Here is a 21335-nt window from a genome sequence, read left to right as displayed (position 1 = left end):
GATAGAGGTGTCCAGATTTCTTAAGCACACTCTTTTGCTTTGGACCACGACTTTAACTACTCAGTCTCAAGCTTTTCACTTGACACCTTCACGCTACAAGCACATGGTTAGGGATAGCTTGATTTAGCTGCTTAGGCCAGGATTTTATTCCTTTGGACCCTCCTATCCACTGATGCTCAAAGCCTTGGGTCCTTTTACCCTTGCCTTTTGATTTAAAGGGTTATTGGCTTTTTCTGCTTGCTTTTTTCTTTAATTTTTTGCCACTTTTTTTTTTTTGCATGCAAGCTTTTTCTTTTGCTTTTTTGCTACTTTTTCTTACTTCAAGAATCAATTTTTTAGATTTTTCAGATTATCAATAATACTTTTCCTTTTTCCTTATTCTTTTAAGAGCCAACATTCTAAAGTTACAACTTCAAATATGCACTATTTATTTTATGCATTCAAAAAACAAAAGCAAATGACACCACATCAACAAAATTAAACTAATTTTATTTCAAACTTGAAATTCATGCATCTCTCAGTTCTTTTCAAATAAAAAATTTTTTATTTAAACAAGGTGGGAGATATATAGAATAGTTTACAACTTAAAGACATCAATGCAAATGATCATGTAACTAGAACAAGAGAAAAGATAACAAAACAGACAGAAAATAGAAAAATAACAAAGAAGGAGATAAAGAGAACGAATCCACCTTGATGATGATGGCTACTACTTCTCCTTGAGGATCTAATTTGATGCTTGATCTTTTCAATGTCACTCCTTTGTCTTTGTTGAGGTGGCTGCACAGGTTCATGTGCATACTCTCTAGTTTTCTCCATCCTCTTCTTCTATACTTAAGAGTGGTAGAAGTCACAAAGCAAGGCTTTTGCAACACCAAACTTAAGAGTTTTGCTTGCCCTCAAGCAAATATGATCAATGGGAAAGAAGAAGGTGGGGTAGGTGGAGCTTCCGTGGGACCTCTTAGTCCTGAGAGGCTAGGGAATTCCAGACTCCCTTCTCTCTTGCACTGGCCTTTGAACACCCAGAGGCTGCTCCCTGGCTAGCGTTCAACGCCAGCAATGTTGCCCATGAGGTGCGTTGAACGCCCAGTGAGGGGTTCCTCACTGGCGTTCAACTTTGACACTCCATCCAGAGTGCTCTGTTTTCACTGTTGTGAATTCTGTCTCTGTTCTGATTGCTGCATATGATCAGGACCCTAAAAGAAAAACAAAACAAAATAAAACAAAATAAAATAAATAATTAATTAAGGTTAGGTTACCTCCCAACAAGCGCTTCTTTAATGTCATTAGCTTGACGGACAACCCCTTTCAAGGAGGAAGATAGTCATAGAGGAATAAATCCCTACTCCATACTGGGAGCTTCCTTCTTGTGCTCTCATGGAATAGCATAATACGCTCAAGAGACAGGATCTTGTTCACTGCTTGAGGCAGGGTTGGGCTTGCAGCAATATGCTGGTGTCCCTTTTTGTCACTTCCCTCTTTCATGGTGAATACCATGATGGGATAAGTGAATACCACCATCTTCCATGGTAAAAATCCCTCAGTAGGGATATTCTTGTTTTTCCAACCCCCTAGGTATCTTCCTTTTGTGGCCTTCCTCCTTTGTGGATACTGTACATCCAACACCAAACTTATGTTTGGTCTTAGGAGGGATTGAATTAGTTCCATCCAAGGGAGGAGGCTTGGATGCTGAATTCTTTTTGCAAGTGCCTTCTTTGTCAGGGGATAATGGAGGGTCAAGGACCTTGAATACCATCCAGTCCTTATGCAAGGTAACCTCTTAGATTTCCAACTTCTCCATTACTATACTTGACCCTAGGTCACACAAAGCCTTCACAAAGGTCATGGTGCCTATGGTGCAAGGAATTAGAAAGCATTCAGGGTCTGGAAACTTTTGAGGTAGCTCTTGCTGAACCAAAGCATGGAGTTCTTTGGTTAGCAGTGGAGGTTCTTCTTCTAGAGGCCTTGTACCACATAGCTTGGCATTCACCCTCATAAGAGCTCCTAGGTATCGAGCAACTTGATCTCCCCTAGTGTCTTCATCCTTACTTGAGGATGAGTTGTCATCAGAGCTCATACACTGCAAAAGTGCATTCAAAGAAATCTCTATGGTCTTTATGGTTTCCTTTGGTTCTGGGATAGAGGGTTCTTGAGTGGGCTTTAAGTACTTAAGGGGTGTGCTTTCACTGGCGTTCTCAGGATCCTCCTAGTCCTTGATTGCCTTAAATCTCTCAATAGCATGCTCCTGAGTTTGGGCCTCCTTGGTGACAATGAGGGTCAGGCACTCTTCTCTAGGATTCACTTCTGTGTCTCTGAGAAGAGTGTTAGTGTGTCTCTACAGTTTCTGAAGAAGGTTCCTCTGAATGACTGCATTGTACTCCTTAGTAAGAGCTACTGTCTCTACTTCCCTCCAATCCTTCTTATGACTTAGAATGTCCTTCATGAACTTTGCATAAGAAGGTATCTGTTCAAGAGCTTCTGCAAAAAGGGATCTTGATGCGTGCAGAAAGTTGCTAGTAAAGATTTTTTTGGAGATAAATACGTTGTGAGTATAGATCTCTACCAACAAAATTCCGCTCATCAATTTAGAAAGGTGTGTCACAGAAATAAGAATAAAATACTGGGAGTATGAATCCCAGGTCGTCTCCCAACGAGTTGCTAAGAGAGTGCTATTTTTTGATCAGGAGGTTTTCCAAGAAGTTTTAGAATTGGGAAATGAGAAGTAATTAATTATAAATTAAAGCAGTAAAAACTAACAAGCAATTCTATGTAAATTGAATAAAAATTTCTATCCTTGTTGGAATTCCTCAAGAGTAATGGTAAAAGGTTGCTGTTATTACTTAGTTAACCTTTAACAAATAAAGGAAAGTCAAGCACATGAACCAGCTTCTATTCATAAGTCCTAGTCCTCTCCCTTGGGAAGGATTAGCATTAGTGACTAGAGAGCTAGCCAACAACTTCCAATTATAGATTGATTCTTGAGTTTTCCAACTCAAGGGTCTCCTATTAGTCAACCCCCAAGTCAAGTTGGGATCTACTAGGTTAACATGAATGCTATTTTCATAAAAACATAATGAGAGTAGAAAAGAGACATGGTAATTAAAATTAAATTGGAAGCGATTAAATAAATAATAAAATTGAATAGAAAAGTATTCTGCATCAATAATTTATAAAAGCAATCCAATTGTAACTTTGAACACAGATTAAAGATATGAAAGAGTATGGAAAAAGGAAAACAAACTATACTAGTAAAAGATCTTCAACGGAGGTAATAACTCTTCGGAATTACCCAATCCAAAATGTAGTACTAGAATTATGTGACTATGAAGAACTTGAAGGAGGTATTATTCTCTCTCCAAGATTCAAAAATAAACTCTAAAACTAATGAATGTGTAAATGTGTTTTGAGTCTCTGCTGTCCCTTGGCTCTAGTCTGTGTTCCTGGGCCAAAAACTGGGTCTAAACTCAGCCCAAAATCGCCCCCAGCATTTTCTGCACGTGGCGCATATCACGCGTACGCGTCAGGTACGCGCACGCATCGCTCCTCGCTGGTTATCTCCTTTAATTCTTGTGCTCCTTCCATTTATGCAAGCTCCCTCTTCATCCTCTAAGCCATTCCTGCCCTGTATAGCCTATAAACACTTAACGCACAGATCACGACATCGAATGGAATAGAGGGGGATTTAAAAATTAATAATTTAGGGGCTTAGAAAGTAAGTTTTTAATCACAGCATAGAATTAGGAAGGCAATTATAAAACATGCAATTCACATGAATAAGTGTAGGAAGAATGTGATATAAACCACTCAGTTCAACACAAGATAAACCATAAAATAGTAGTTTATCAACATTTCCACACTTACACATTAGCATGTCCTCATGCTAAGCTCAAGAGAAGCTATAAGAGAGTGAATAGGGACAATAGGACTCATGCAATGCAATGCAATGCAACTTATACATATGAATGCAACTATATGATGAAATGTCTATACCTACTTGGTTAAGAAAATGAGCAAGTTCTCCAAGACAAATAAAATTCAGATTCTACTAACTCAAATCACACAATAAAAGATAAGTAAACTTGTGAGAAGATAGCTCATGAGAGCTGGGAACATAGAGTCAAGCATTGAACCCTCACTGGAAGTGTATATGCACTCTAATCACTCAAGTGTATAGGGTAATCCACTCTAGTCTCCTCTATTCATGCGTTCTAAAATTTGTTCTTCATCTAACCAATCAACAAATATTTAGTGCATACATGCAAACATCATGAGGTCTTTTTCAAGGATGTAATGGGGCTTAGGTAAGGGTGAGGATACATGTATGGCCGAGTGAGCTAAGAATTCACACATCTTACAAACTCCTACCCCCCTTGGCCGAACCCAACACACACCTCCATCTCCTCCATTTCTTCTTCTTCTCCTCCTTTCTTTCTTCTTTTGCTCGAGGACGAGCAAATATTTTAAGTTTGGTGTGGAAAAAGTACTGCTTTTTTTTTTGTTTTTCCATAACCATTAATGGCACCTAAGGCCGAAGAAACCTCTAGAAAGAGGAAAGGAAAGGCAATTGCTTCCACCTCCGAGTCATAGGAGATGGAGAGATTCATCTCAAGGGTCCATCAAGACCACTTCTATGAAGTTGTGGCAAAGAATGCAATTCAACAGGAATTGTCATAGAGGAAGACATCCTCATTGAAGAGGACAAGCCCATCACTAAGAAAAAGATGGAGCAAACAAGAGAGCCTACTCATGGACCTCAACAGGAGCATGAGAAAATCCCTCATCATGAAATCCATGAGATGCCCCAAGGGATGCATTTTCCTCCACACAACTATTGGGAGCAACTCAACACCTCCTTAGGAGATTTGAGTGCTAACATGGAGCAACTAAGAGTGGAGCACCAAGAGCACTCCATCATCCTCCATGAAATAAGAGAGGACCAAAAGGCCATGAGAGAGGAGCAACAAAGGCAAGGAAGAGACATTGAGGAGCTCAAGCACTCCATAAGATCTTCAAGAGGAAAAACTAGCCGCCATCACTAAGGTGAACCCGTTCTTTAATTTCCTTGTTCTTATTTTTCTGTTTTTCGATTTCTATGCTTAATGTTTTATCTATGTTTGTGTCTTTATTACATGATCATTAGTATTTAGTGTCTATGTCTTAAAGCTATAAAATTTTCTATGAATCCTTCACCTTTCTTAAATGAAAAATGTTTTCTAAAATAGAAAAAAAAATACATGAATTTCGAATTATATCTTGAAAATAATCTAATTATTTTGATATGGTGGCAATACTTTTTGTTTTCTGAATAAATGCTTAAACAGTGCATATTTTTGATATTGTTATTTATGAATATTAAAATTGTTGGATCTTGAAAGAATAATGAAAAAAGAGAAATATTATTGATAATCTGAAAAATCATAAAATTGATTCTTGAAGCAAGAAAAAGCAGTGAAGAACAAAGCTTGTGAAAAAAGAAGAAGAGAAAAAGCAAGCAGAAAAAGCCAATAGCCCTTTAAACCAAAAGGCAAGGGTAAAAAGGATCCAAGGCTTTGAGCAGTTATGGATAGGAGGGTCCAAAGGAATAAAATCCTGGCCTAAGCGACTAAACTAAGCTGTCCCTAACCATGTGCTTGTGGCGTGAAGGTGTCAAATGAAAAGCTTGAGACTGAGCGGTTAAAGTCGTGGTCCAAAGCAAAAAAGAGTGTGCTTAAGAACTCTGGGCACCTCTAACTGGGGACTTTAGCAAAGCTGAGTCACAATCTGAAAAGGTTCACCCAGTTATGTGTCTGTGGCATTTATGTATCCGGTGGTAATACTGGAAAACAAAATGCTTAGGGTCACGGCCAAGACTCATAAAGTAGCTGTGTTCAAGAGTCAACATACTGAACTAGGAGAATCAATAACACTATCTGAATTCCGAGTTCCTATGGATGCTAATCATTCTAAACTTCAAAGGATAAAGTGAGATGCCAAAACTGTTCAGAAGCAAAAAGCCACTAGCCCCGCTCATCTAATTGGAAATGAGTTTCATTGATATTTGGGATTCATTGTATTTTCTCTTCTTTTTATCCTATTTTGTTTTTAGTTGCTTGGGGACAAGCAACAATTTAAGTTTGGTGTTGTGATGAGCGGATAATTTATACCCTTTTTGGCATTGTTTTTACATAGTTTTTAGTATGATTTAGTTACTTTTTATTATATTTTTATTAGTTTTTATTCAAAAATCACATTTCTGGACTTTACTATGAGTTTTTGTGTTTTTCTGTGACTTCAGGTATTTTCTGGCTGAAATTGAGGGACCTGAGCAAAGCAAAAATCTTATTCAGAGGCTAAAAAAAGACTGCAGATGCTGTTGTATTCTGACCCTCCTGCACTCGAAGTAGATTTTCTGGAGCTACAGAAGCCCAATTGGCGCGCTCTCAATTGCGTCGGAAAGTAGACATCCTGGGATTTTCAGCAATATATAATAGTCTATACTTTGCCTGAGATTTGATGGCCCAAACTGGCGTCCAAAGCCAGCCTAAAACTTTCTGGCGTAAAACGCCCAAATTGGCACCAGAATTGGAGTTAAACGCCCAAACTGGCAGCAAAGCTGGCGTTTAACTCCAAGAACAGCCTAAGCATGAAAAAGCTTCAATGCTCAGCCCAAGCACACACCAAGTGGCCTCGAAAGTGGATTTCTGCACTATTTGCACTTAGTTACTCATTTTCTGTAACCCTAGGTTACTACTTTAGTATAAAAACTACTTTTATAGGTCTTTTGACCATCTTTTGATCATATGTAACTTTTATCATCTTCTTCACATTTGGAGGCTGGCCTCACGGCCATGCCTAGACCTCTTTTTACTTATGTATTTTCTACGATGGAGTTTCTACACAACATAGATTAAGGTGAGGAGCTCTGCTGTTCTTCATGAATTAATGCAAGTACTACTGTTTTTCTTTCAATTCATGCCTACTTCATCTCCAAGATATACACTCGTACTTAATTCAGTTAAGTCAGAATGAAGGGGTGACCCGTGACAATCACCCACTATCTTCGTTACTCGCTTAGCCAAGATCTGTATGCCTGACAACCACAAGCGGTCTACATGATGTTCAACGTAGTCATTGGACGACAGCCGGAGTATATTCTCTTGGATATCTAATACACGGACTGAGTCCGTGAGATTATTATCTTCGTGGTATAGGCTAGAATCATTGGCAACATTCTTGGGATCCGGAAAGTCTAAACCTTGTCTGTGGTATTCCGAGTAGGATCTGGGAAGGGATGACTGTAAAGAGCTTCAAACCTGCGAATGTTGGGCACAAGTGACAGTGTGCAAAAGGATCAATGGATCCTATTTCGACGCTAGTGAAAACTGACAGATGATTAGCCATGCGGTAGCTGTAGCTGGTATTTTTCATCCGAGATGAGAAATCTGACAGTTGATTAGCCGTGCAGAAACCGTAAAGGACCATTTTCATTGAGAAGATCTTACAGCTTGCCATGGAAGGGAGCACGCATGGTTGGAAGAAGGCAATAGGAAAGCAGAGGCTCAGAAGCAACAAAGCATCTCCATACGCTTATCTGAAATTCCCACAAATGAATTACATAAGTAACTTTATTTTATTTTATGTTTTATTTATATTTTAATTATCAAAACCTCATAACCATTTGAATCCGCCTGACTGAGATTTACAAGGATGACCATAGCTTGCTTCAAGCCGACAATCTCCGTGGGATCGACCCTTACTCACGTAAGGTATTATTTGGACGACCCGGTGCACTTGCTGGTTAGTTGCACCGGAGTTGTGAAAAGTGTGAATCACAATTCCGTACACCAAGTTTTTGGCGCCGTTGCCAGGGATTGTTCGAGTTTGGACAACTGACGGTTCATCTTGTTGCTTAGATTAGGTAATTTTATTTTATTTTTAAGCTTTTTGTTTTTATTTTCGAAAAATTCAAAAAAGAAAAATTTTGTTCTTCAGAATTTTTAAGAATGAATTCTAGAGTTTCATGGGATATGTTGAATCCTGGTTGGCTGTTAAGCCATGTCTAATCTTTTGGATCGAGGTTTCCACTTATCTTTGCAAGAGCCTTTTGGTTCCCATTAATTTGGCTATTGTATGTAATGCTCTGCTAAAGCTTGGCTGGCTATTTGGCCATGTCTAATTCTTTTGGACCGAAGCTTTAGACTAACATTGCATGATTCCTGGAATTCTTATTAAAAATTTTGTATCTCTTTAATATTTTCTTCTAAAATAAGTTCAAAAAATACAAAAAAAATTTCAATAAAATCATAAAAAACCAAAATTTTTTTTATGTTTCTTGTTTGAGTCTAGTGTCAAATTTTAAAGTTGGTGTCAATTGCATATTTTAACTTTCTTAAAATTTTCGAAAAATACATGCATTGTGTTCTTTCTTGATCTTCAAATTGTTCTTGATAATTTTCTTTATTTGATCTTTGCATTTTCTTGTTTTGTGTCTTTTCTTGTTTTTTATGTGCATTTTGAAATATTAGTGTCTAAAGTTTAAAAATTTTAAGTTTGGTGTCTTGCATATTTTTCTTTTCTTAAAAATTTTCAAAAACATGTTCTTGATGTTCATCATGATCTTTAAAGTGTTCTTGGTGTTCATCTTGACATTCAAAGTGTTCTTGCATGCATTATTAGTTTTGATCTTAAACTTTTATGTTTTGTGTCATTTTGTTGTTTTTCTCTCTCCTCATTAAAAATTCAAAAATAAAAAATAATATCTTTCCCTTATTTTACTAATAAATTTCGAAATTTTGGTTTGATTTAGTAAAAATTTTTTAAAATTTTAGTTGTTTCTTGTTAGTCAAGTCAAAATTTCAAATTAAAAATTCTATCTTTTCAAATTTTTTTCAAAATCAAATCTTTTTCAATTTTCTTTCATGTTTTTCGAAAATTTTAAAAATTAATTTTCAAATTTTTTTTCTTATTTTTATTTCATATTTTTGAAATTAATGCTAACAATTAATATTTTGATTCAAAAATTTAAAGTTGTTACTTGCCTTTTAACTATTAAGAAAGGTTCAATATTTAAATTCTAGAATCATATCTTTTAAGTTTCTTATTAGTCAAGTAATCAACTTTAATTTCAAAAAGCAAATCTTTTTAATTTCCTTTTCAAATCTTTTTCAAAATGAATTTCAAATCATATCTTTTTAAAATTTCAATTTCAAAATCTTTTTCTAACTTCTTGTCCTTTCAAAATTGATTTTCAAATCTTTTTCAATTAACTACTTGACTTTTTGTTTGATTTTCAAAAGTTTACTAATTCTTATCTTTTTCAAAACCACCTAACTACTTTTCTCTCTCTCTAATTTTCGAAAATCCCTCACAAATTTTTCAAAATTCTTTTTAATCAACTAATTATTTTAAATTCTAATTTTATTTTATTTATTTTCTTAATTTCGAATTCTAACTTCTAATTAAAATAAAAACAAAAATATTTTTCTTTTCTTTTAATTAATTTTTGGATACTCCCTCTCTCATCTCTTTCTATTTATTTTATTTATTTATTAACACTTATCTTCTTCTTAAAATTTGAACCCTCTCCTTCTTTCTGTGTTCGAATTCTTCTCATTCTATCTCTACCTCATCCTTCTATTCTTCTACTCACATAAAGGAATCTCTATACTGTGACATAGAGGATTCCTCTTCTTCTCTGTTCTCTTCTTTTTCATATGAGCAGGAGTAAGGATAAGAACATTCTTGTTGAAGCTGATCCTGAACCTGAACGGACTCTAAAGAGGAAGCTAAGAGAAGCTAAAGCACAACACTCTGGAGAGGACCTAACAGAAATTTTTGAAAAAGAAGAAGACATGGTAGCCGAAAATAACAACAATAGTGGAGATGCAAGGAAGATGCTTGTTGACTTTATTGCACCATCTTCTGACTTCTGTGGTAGGAGCATCTCAATTCCTGCAATTGGAACAAATAACTTTAAGCTTAAGCCTCAATTAGTTTCTCTAATGCAGCATTATTGCAAGTTTCATGGACTTCTATTGGAAGATTCTCATCAGTTTTTAGCTGAATTCTTGCAAATCTGTGATACTGTTAATACCAATGGGGTTAATCCCGAAGTGTATAGACTTATGCTTTTCCCCTTTGCTGTAAGAGACAGAGCTAGGACATGGTTGGACTCACAACCTAAAGAAAGCCTGAACTCTTGGGAAAAGTTGGTCAATGCCTTCTTGACCAAATTATTTCCACCTCAAAAGTTGAGCAAGCTTAGAGTGGAAGTCCAAACCTTCAGACAGAAGGAAGGTGAATCCCTCTATGAAGCTTGGAAAAGATACAAGCAATTAATCAGAAGGTGTCCTTCTGACATGTTTTCAGAATGGAGCATCTTATGTATATTCTATGATCGTCTGTCTGAATTGTCCAAGATGTCATTGGACCACTCTGCTGGAGGATCCCTTCTTCTGAAGAAGACACCTTCAGAAGCCCAGGAACTCATTGAAATGGTTACAAATAACCAGTTCATGTACACTTCTGAAAGAAATCCTGTGAATAATGGGATAACTCAGAAGAAAGGAGTTCTTGAGATTGATACTCTGAATGTCATATTAGCTCAGAATAAAATGTTGACCCAGCAAGTCAATATGATTTCTCAAAGTCTGATTAAAATGCAAGCTGCATCAGGCAGTACTAAAGAAGCCTCCCCCCTGAAGGAGAAGCTTATGACGCTGAGAATCCTGCAATGGAAGAGGTGAATTACATGGGAGAATCCTATGGAAACACCTATAATCCTTCATGGAGGAATCATCCAAATTTCTCATAGAAGGATCAACAGAAAACTAATCAAGGGTTCAATAATAATAATAATGGTGGGAGAAATAGGTTTGGCAATAACAAACCTTTTCCATCATCTTCTGAGCAACTGACAGAAAATTCTAAGCAGAGCCTCTTTGACTTAGCAACCATAGTCTCTGATCTAACTAAGACCACTCAAAGTTTCATGACTGAAACAAGGTCCTCCATAAGAAATTTGGAGGCACAAGTGGGTCAACTGAGTAAAAGAGTGACTAAAACCCCTCCTAGTACTCTCCCAAGCAATACAGAAGAGAATCCAAAAAGAGAGTGCAAGGCCATCAATATAACCCACACGGTCGAACCTGGAGAGAGTCAAAAGACAGTGATTTCCAATGAGAAAGACCTCAATGGACGTCCACTGGCCACCAAGGAGTTCCCTAATGAGGAACTAAAGGAATCTGAGGCTCACATAGAGACCATAGAGGTTCCACTGAACTTACTGTTGCTATTCATGAGCTCTGATGAGTATTCTTCCTCTGAAGAGGATGAAGATATTATTGAAGAGCAAGTTGCTCAGTATCTAGGAGCAATCATGAAGCTGAATGCCAAGTTATTTGGTAATGAGACTTGGGAGGATGAACCTCCATTGCTCATCAATGAACTGAATGATTTGGGACAACTAAAGTTACCTCAGAAGAAATCGGATCCTGGAAAGTTCTTAATACCTTGTACCATAGGCACCATGGCCTTTAAGAAGGCTCTGTGTGACCTGGGATCAGGAATAAACCTCATGCCACTCTCTGTAATGGATAAACTAGGGATCTTTGAGGTACAAGTTGCTAAATTCTCACTGGAATTGACAGACAAATCAAGGAAACAGGCTTATGGACTTGTAGAGGATATCTTAGTGAAGGTTGAAGGCTGATAAACCATTATTTTATGATTTATATTGTGTTTAATTGTGTGGTTTTATCAAATCTTTACCCACTTATTCATATGATTAGCATGTATTTACAATTCCTTCCCAAAAGTGTCTATATTGAAAACTTGCTTCCTAGGGACTTTTAATTATGTATTTTAATTCTCCTTTATCCCATTCGATGCCGTGATCCGTGTGTTAAGTGTTTCAGGCTTCATAGGGTATGAATGACTTGGAAATTGGAGAGGAGGCTTGCAAAAATGGAAGGAACACAAGAAACTAAGGAGATGACCAGCAAGCAATGACACGAGCGCATGGCCCACGCGAACGCACGGAATGGAGAAATCGCAGCGACGCGAACGCGTGCCTGACGCAAACGCGTGGATTGAAGTCTGCATAAATGACGCGAACGCGTGACAAGGAAAATCGCTGAATGATGCGAACGCGTGGACGACGCGTACGCGTGACCTGCGCGATCTGCAAAAATAACAAAATACGCTGGGGGTGATTTTGGGCCGCATTTTGACCTAGTTTTCGGCTCAGAAACACAGACTAAAGCTAGGGAACATACAGAAACTCAAGGAGGCATCCACACACATTGAGATTCATCACATTAGGATTACTTTAGTTTTAGATCTGAATCTAGATTAGTGTTACATTGATAGTTTATGCTTTTGCTTTGGATTATGGATGTTGAAGAGCCATTACCTCCGTGAAGATACTACTTTAGTTTGTTTCCTTATTCTTTACAATTTTCAGTTGATTATTGACTTTATTTAAATAAGTATGTTACGTTTTGAGTTTATTAATATATAGAATTATTTTTATTTTTAATTAATTTTAATTCTCTATTTAATTTTATTTAATTATGTCTTCTTGTATTTTTATGATTGTTAATTTTATGTCAATGGAGTAGATCCTCTACTTGACATGGGGTTGATGAAGAGGAGACACTTGAGTTGGAATGCTCAAGTGCCTGGTTAAATTGGACGATGTTGGCCAATTCTGTATCTGCTAACGCTGGACCTTTCCAAGGGAGAGGACTAGGATTTGCAGGTAAGAGTTGGTTTGATCACTTTACTTTCCTTTATTCGGTAAGGGTTAACCAAGTGAGAACAACAACCTATTTACACTACACTTGAGAAGATTCCAACAAGGATAGAACTTCCACTTGATTATTCCCCCAGTCAAGGCCTTTTAATTGGAATATCAATAACTGTTCTCAGCTTATTTTTATTGCTTTAATTCTCAATTAATTTAGTTATTCATTATCAAAACTCAAACCTTCTAGGAAATTTCTGATTAATAAATTAGCACTCTTTCCTGCAACTTGTTGGGAGACGACCTGGGACTCACACTCCCAGTATTTTTATTTCTAAAACTTGTGACAACTCTTTTTAAATTGGTGAGGCAGATCTTAGCTGGTTAAGAGCTATACATGCAACGCTATTCTCTTATTTGAAACCTTTTAATTGGTTGACTTCTGCCACGCACTAATTTTTGGCGCCGTTACCGGGGAGTTACAATAGTGTGCTAAACTATTAATTAGTGTTCATATTTTATTTTATTTGCATATTTTATTTTTATTTTGTTACCATGAGCTATATGTTTTTCTCATTGAATGACGCGTTCATTGCCTGATCCGAGCTTAGCTGCTTTTGATCCTGAAATTGAAAGAACTCTTTCACGTATTAGGCAAGCTCGACGTCGGTTAGCCTCTGAGGGTGGTGAAGTGATTATTATCGATTCAACAGTCTCATCTGAGGGCAAATCTGAACCGCCATCTGAGAGCGAAACAAGCTCCTTTACTACTGATTCCGTTCACTCACGTGCAGGTGATATGGCAGCACCTAGGAGGATTACTCTCCATGAGGCAGGAGCCCCAGACTTCACACTGCAGCCGTATCAAGTGCATCTCCCAACTTTAGCTGCAGATTTTGAAATAAAGACTGCATTAATCAACTTGATTCCCAAGTTTCATGGCTTACTTGCTCAAGAGACTATTAAGCACCTTAGGGATTTTCAGATAGCCTGTTCTACTGTTAGGCGTCATGGTGAAGATGAGACTTCTATTCTGTTAAATGTTTTCCCATTCTCTCTTGAAGGAAAGGCAAGGGAATGGTACTACACTCAACCGGAAGCGACTGTTACTAACTGAGATACGCTTAGGAGAGAATTTTTGGAAAAATACTTTCCAGCTGAAGTTACTGATAGACTGAGGAAGGAGATTTCAATGATTGTTCAAGGCGAATCCGAAACTCTCTATGAATATTGGGAGCGCTTCAACAATCTCCTGGACGCATGTCCCCATCACATGATTGATAGACTAGTATTGATCAGCTACTTCACTCAAGACATGAACCTCCAGGATAAGACTACACTAGAAGGTGCTAGTAATGGGTCTTTGAAAAAGTACAAAACCGCAGATGAAGCATGGCAGCTGATCAGCGACTTAGCCGAGTCCACTACGAATCACAGACAGAGGCGCCACCATCCCAAGGCCATCACACAGAGTATATGTGAAATGACTAACCTACTGAAACAAATGCAGTTGAATAAACAACAAGCACAACAAGCTCAGCCTCCCCCACCACAGCAAAGACAACAGTTGGTCTCACAAAGAGTATGCAGGATCTGTGATGATTATAGTCATTATACTGATGAATATCTGCAGCTTCAACAGGAAGACAACATTGTGGTAGCCACTCACAACTTTTATGATTGCCCGAATCAAGGATACAATCAACAAGGCAGAAACTACAACCAAGGTGGCAACTATAACCATGGATGGCAATACAACTCCAATCAAGGCTGGAAAGATAATTCTAACCATGGCTGGAGGGACAACTATAACAGAGAAAGCAGAGAAAATAATGGAAACCAGAGGTGGAATAACAATAACAACAACAGACAGCAGAATCAGAACCAACCTTACAGAGTACCTCATCTAAGACAATCATAAGGAACCCAGCACAACCAACAACAAGTTCCTCAGATCACTTATTCCAATTCCTCATCAAATGACGAGATGCTCCGTTCTCTTACACAAGGACAACAGGATATGCAGGCACAACTGAACTCTAGTCTGAATGGCTTAACTGCCACTTTACAAGCTCTCGTCTCCCGGATGGATTCATCACTTAATTCCACACATCAACCCTCAAGCTCCAGTGGAATTCCTGCTCAACCACTACCTAATCCCAAAGGTGGCATCAATGCCATCACTTTGAGGTCCGGAACCACATTACAGGAGAGGAACCATGAGGAGCCAAGCCCACCAGAACACGTGCCAGCAGAGGATACGGTGGAAGTGGAAGATGGTGAAGAGGAAGAGGACGTACAAGACTTAGTTGAAAAAGAGGAAGCTCAACTACAGAAGGAAGAACTAAGGGATGCAAAGGCTGCAAACTGCACCCATCCTATCCCCTTTCCACAACTTGCAAGGAAGCCCAGAAAGCAGATGGAACTTGATCCCAAAATGGTAGAAATATTCAAAAAGGTCGAGGTAACTGTTCCCCTTTTTGATGTTATTCAACAGGTGCCTAAATACGCAAAGTTTATAAAAGATTGGTGCATACATAAAGATAAGATTAATGAATTAGAGAATATTCCTTTAGGTAGTTCTATATCTGCTTTAATGGGAGGTATACCTGAGAAATGTAGTGATCCAGGTCCATGTATGGTTAACTGTACCATTGGAGGTGTGATATTTTCTGACTATATGTGTGATTTAGGAGCATGTGTTAGTATAATGCCTTTGTCTATATATGATACTTTGAGGCTCCCTCCCTTAAAAAGGTCGGCAGCTCGTTTTGTGTTAGCAGATAAAAGCATTATTACAGTAGTTGAAATTGCTGAAGATGTATTAGTGAGCATTAAGGGGCTCACATTTCCCATTGATTTCTACATCCTGGAAATGCCCCCTAATGACTCAGGAAGACCATCATCAATCCTGCTTGGAAGACCATTCCTGAAGACTTCAAAGTTCAAGTTGGATGCATTCTCAGGAACTTACTCCTTTGAGATAGATGGCAGAACAATGAGTTTTAGTTTAAATGAAGCTATGAAGCACCCTCCAGAAGATCATTCTATCTTCTAGTGCAAAATTATTGATGAAATTGTAGCTGAAGTTCACCAGGAAGAAATGGAAGAGAAGCACATGGAGCAAGGTCCAAGTGTGGGGACACTTTCTGAAAACGATGAGAACCCTTTACCATTATCACCAGCCCCGGATGATCCAAAGCCTAGCTACGAGCAGAAATTAGAGTTAAAACCCCTCCCTCCACACCTCAAGTATGCTTACCTTGAGGACAATAAGAGGTTTCCAGTTATCATTGCATATGAACTCATTTCTCAACAAGAAGAGCAACTGCTCAGTGTGCTGAGAAAACATAAGAAAGCAATTGGATGGAGCTTGGCGGATATAGTAGGCATCAGTCCCCAAATTTGTGAGCATAGAATATTTTTAGAAGAGGGAGCAAAGCCTGTCTGTCAACCTCAAAGAAGATTGAATCCCACCATCTTAGAAGTTGTCAAGAAGGAAGTGACTAGGCTACTTGAAGCAGATATCATTTATCCCATCTCAGACAGCGAATGGGTCAGCCCAGTACAAGTAGTGCCCAAAAAGTCTGGCGTCACAACCGTAAGAAATGAGCATGGAGAGCTCCTGACAACTAGAGTGTAGAATTCATGGAGAGTTTGCATTGACTATAGGCGTCTCAACCAAGCCACTCGCAAGGATCATTACCCCTTGCCATTCATTGATCAAATGCTTGATCGCCTGTCAGGTAAATCTCATTATTATTTTTTAGATGGCTATACATGACACTTTCAAATTCATATAGCTCCTGAAGATCAGGAGAAGACCATTTTTACATGTCCCTTTGGAACGTATGCTTATAAAAGAATGCCTTTTTGGCTTGTGTAATGCACCTGCTACTTTTCAAAGATGCATGATGAGTGTCTTTTCAAATCTCATTGAGAACTGTATGGAGGTTTTTATGGATGATTTTAGCGTATATAGTGACTCATTTAGCCTTTTTTTGGATAGTTTATCTAGAGTGTTAGATAGATGTGTTAGTACAAACCTTGTATTAAATTTTGAAAAATGTCACTTTATGGTAAAACAAGGAATTGTACTAGGACATGTGGTGTCTAATACTGGCATTTATGTAGATCCAGCAAAGGTGGATGTTATTTCTAGTTTACCTTACCCCTCCTCCGTGAGAGAAGTCCGTTCGTTCCTTGGCCACACAGGTTTTTATAGGAGATTTATTAAGGACTTCAGTAAGGTAGCACTGCCCTTATCCAGATTGCTGCAGAAAGATATTGAGTTCGAGTTCAATGAGAGCTGTATGCAGGCATTTGATAAGCTGAAAATCGCTCTGACTCAAGCCCCAATTGTGAGAGGACCAGACTGGAGCCAGCCATTTGAAATTATGTGTGATGCTTCCAACCATGCAGTAGGAGTGGTGCTGGCTCAGCACGAAGGTAAAGATCCTTTTGTAATCGCTTATTCATCTAAGACTTTAGATGCTGCTCAATCTAATTACACTACTACTGAAAAAGAGCTTCTAGCTATTGTTTTTGCTCTAGATAAATTTCGAGCTTATTTACTTGGTACTAAGGTAGTAGTGTACTCAGATCATGCAGCTCTAAAATACTTATTAGCTAAAAAGGAGTCCAAACCAAGGCTAATACATTGGATACTGCTGCTACAAGAATTTGATTTAGAAATTAAAGATAGGAGTGGTAACCAAAATTTAGTGGCAGACCACTTGAGTCGCCTTGAGCACATTAAGGATGATTCCACTCCTATAAATGATAATTTCCCATTTGATAGCTTACATGCAGTATCTGAAGTAGTTCCTTGGTATGCACCTATAGCTAATTATCTAGTTAGCCACACTTTTCCTCCAAATTTTACTAAGCATCAAAGAGACAAGCTGAAAAGCGAGTCAAAATATTTTATATGGGATGATCAATATTTATGGAGATGTGGTGCTGACCAGGTAATTAGACGGTGTGTGCCTCAATCAGAATTCCAGTCCATTTTAGAGGCCTGCCACTCATCTGAGAGTGGAGGACATTTTGGCCCTCAAAGAACAGCTAGAAAAATTCTAGACTGTGGATTCTGGTGGCCTACTCTTTTTAAAGATGCTGCTGAATTTTGTAAATCTTGTTTCCCATGCCAAAGGTTTGGTAACATATCCAAGAGGGATGAGATGCCTCAATAGATTATGCTTTTCTGTGAAATTTTTTATGTTTGGGGCATTGACTTCATGGGTCCATTTCCAAATTCTAATGGTTACCTATATATAATGTTAGCTGTAGATTATGTTTCTAAATGGGTGGAAGCAATCCCTACCCATACTGATGATGCTAACACTGTTGTTTCTTTTGTTAGAAACCATATTATCTGTCGCTTTGGATCACCACGAGCAATCGTGAGCGATCAAGGCACCCATTTTTGTAACAGGAGACTAACAGGATTATTAAAGAAGCATGGGATAATTCACAAAGTAGCAACAACTTATCATCCCCAGACCAATGGACAAGCAGAAGTCTCTAACAGAGAGATAAAACGTATTCTGGAAAAGATAGTAAAACCTCACAGGAAAGACTGGAGTGCCAGGCTACAAGATGCACTCTGGGCATATAGAACATCATACAAGACACCCATTGGGATGAGCCCCTTCCGCCTGGTACACGGAAAGGCTTGCCACCTCCCAGTAGAGGTGGAACACAAGGCTTTCTGGGCTGTGAAGGAGTGCAACATGAATCTTGAGAATGCTGGTGCTGAAAGAAAACTACAATTAGCAGAATTGAAGAATCTTCGCCTAGAAGCATATGACAACTCCAGAAGATACAAAGAAAAGATGAAGGCTGTCCATGACAAGCATATAAAAAGGAGAGAATTCAGACTAGGGGAGTTAGTTCTTCTTTATAACTCCAGACTGAGGCTTATGCCAGGTAAACTGAGATCAAGATGGAAAGGCCCCTACAGAGTAGAAAAGGCAGAGCCATACGGAGTTTTTTTCCTGCGTCATCCTACTAGCTCTAAATTTTTGAAGGTCAATGGACATCGCCTGAAGCTTTATCATGGTGAGAAGATGAAGGATCACAAAGAACTAGAGGTTTTTCTCTTGGAAGACCCACCAATCGTAGCAGAATGAGCCTGAAGAGCGTCCAACTTAAGGACGTAAAAGCAAAGTGCTAGGTGGGAGACAACCCACCATGGTATGATCGTTCCATTTCAGTCTTAGCTTTATTTTTACTTTATTTTATTTTTATGATGTTAATGACTCTTCTCATCACCCCTGCATATAGTTTGCATTAGCATTCTGTATATCTAAAAAAAAGCACGCACTGGACGCAGCAGCATTGCTGACGCGTCTGCGTCACCAATGCGACTTGAAGAAAAGAGAATGGGACAGAAAGTGACGCGACAGCGTGGCTGGAGGCACGCCTTAGGCATAACCATGCCCACGCGACCGCGTGACCCACGCGGCTGCGTCGTTTGTGAAATGGCCTCCCACGCGTCCGCGTCAATCACGCGGACGCGTGACCCTAAAAATCGACGTAAAAGAGGTGTATGGCAGTAATTTATGATGGAGCTGGGCTAGAATGGTGCTGGAAGCACCAGCCTTACCACGCGACCGCGTGCCCTACGCGGCCGCGTCGTCCTCCAACTATAGCCATTCACGCAATTGCGTCACCCAAAATTTTTGGCAAAATAAGTTCGAGACAGAGAGTTGAGCGAACGCGCAGCTGCTCTCGCGCCATTCGCACAAGTCAAGTCACGCGACCGCGTGACCCACGCGTCCACGTCACTTGACAAAATCACACACCACGCGACCGCATGACCCATGCGTCCGCGTCACATGCGGCACACAGAATATCCGGACCAACCAAAAGAGAAAATGGGAAGGCGGTTAGCAAAATAGTAGACTCATCTACATCATGACGTCTAACAGTAGAGTAGGCTGTCTGAAAATTTTTTAGGTGCTTGAGAGGCTCTTGAGCAGATAAGCCATGAAACTTTGGCAGTAGATTGATTAGTGCAGTCTTCAGTTCAACATCTACACCCAGATTTGGATGACGTGCTTGGAACGGTGGCAGTGTAAAGTCCGGGGCTCCTGCTTCCTGGAGAGTAATCCTCCTGGGAGCCGCCATGTTATCTGCGCATAAATCAACAAAATCAGTAGAAGAGGAGCTTGTTTCCCCCTTAAATGACACTTCAGATTCGTCCTCAGATAAGACTGGTGAATTGATAGTAACCACTTCACCACCCTCAGAGGCTAACCGACGCCGAGCTCACCTTATACGTGAAATAGTTCTTTCAATTTCAGGGTCAAATGCGGCTAAGCTCGGATCTGATAATGAACGCGTTATTCAATGAAAGAAACATAGAGCTCAGGGTAATAAAAGCAAAACAAAATATGCAAATATGTAAAAGTAAAAATATTTACACTAATCAATAACGTAGCACACTATTGCAACTCCCCGGCAACAGCGCCAAAAATTGATGCGTGCGAAAATTCATTAGTAAAGATTTTTTTGGAGATAAATACGTTGTGAGTATAGATCTCTACCAACAAAATTCCGCTTGTCAATTTAGAAAGGGGTGTCACAGAAATAAGAATAAAATACTGGGAGTATAAATCCCAGGTCGTCTCCCAACGAGTTGCTAAGAGAGTGCTATTTATTGAACAGGAGGTTTTCCAAGAGGTTTTAGAATTGGGAAATAGAGAAGTAATTAATTATAAATTAAAGCAGTGAAAACTAACAAGCGATTCTATGTAAATTGAATAAAAAGATCTTGACCAGGGGAAGATTAATCGGAAGTTCTATTCTTGTTGGAATTCCTCAAGAGTAATGGTAAAAGGTTACTGTTATTACTTAGTTAACCTTTAACGAATAAAGGAAAGTCAAGCACATGAACCAGCTTCTATTCACAAGTCCTAGTCCTCTCCCTTGGGAAGGATTAACATTAGTGACTAGAGAGCCAACTAACAACTTCTAATTATAGATTGACTCTTGAGTTTTCCAACTCAAGGGTCTCCTATTAGTCAACCCCCAAGTCAAGTTGGGATCTACTCGATTAACATGAATGCTATTTTCATTAAAACATAATAAGATTAGAAAAGAGACATGGTAATTAAAATTAAATTAGAAGCGATTAAATAAATAACAAAATTGAATAGAAAAGTATTCTGCATCAATAATTCATAAAAGCAATCCAAATGTAACTCTGAACACAGATTAAAGATATGAAAGAGTAAGGAAAAAGGAAAACGAACTATACTAGTAAAAGATCTTCAACGAAGGTAATAACTCTTTGCAATTATCTAATCCAAAATGTAGTATTAGAACTATGTGACTATGAAGAACCTGAAGGAGGTAGTATTCTCTCTCCAAGATTCAAAACTAAACTCTAAAACTAATGAATGTGTAAATATGTTTTGAGTCTCTGCTGTCCCTTGGCTCTAGTATGTGTTACTGGGCCAAAAACTGGGTCCAAACTTAGCCCAAAATCGCCCCCAGCATTTTTTGCACGTGGCGCATGTCATGCGTACGCGTCAGTCACGCGTACGCGTCGATGGTCTTCTTCGCGTGTTACCCGTACGCGTCAGGTACGCACACGCGTCGC

The sequence above is a fragment of the Arachis hypogaea genome, chromosome 14 (assembly GCF_003086295.3).
Source record: "Arachis hypogaea cultivar Tifrunner chromosome 14, arahy.Tifrunner.gnm2.J5K5, whole genome shotgun sequence".
NCBI lineage: Eukaryota > Viridiplantae > Streptophyta > Magnoliopsida > Fabales > Fabaceae > Arachis > Arachis hypogaea.
The sequence above is the reverse complement of the archived record's forward strand: the minus strand, read 5'-3'. Positions refer to the sequence as shown.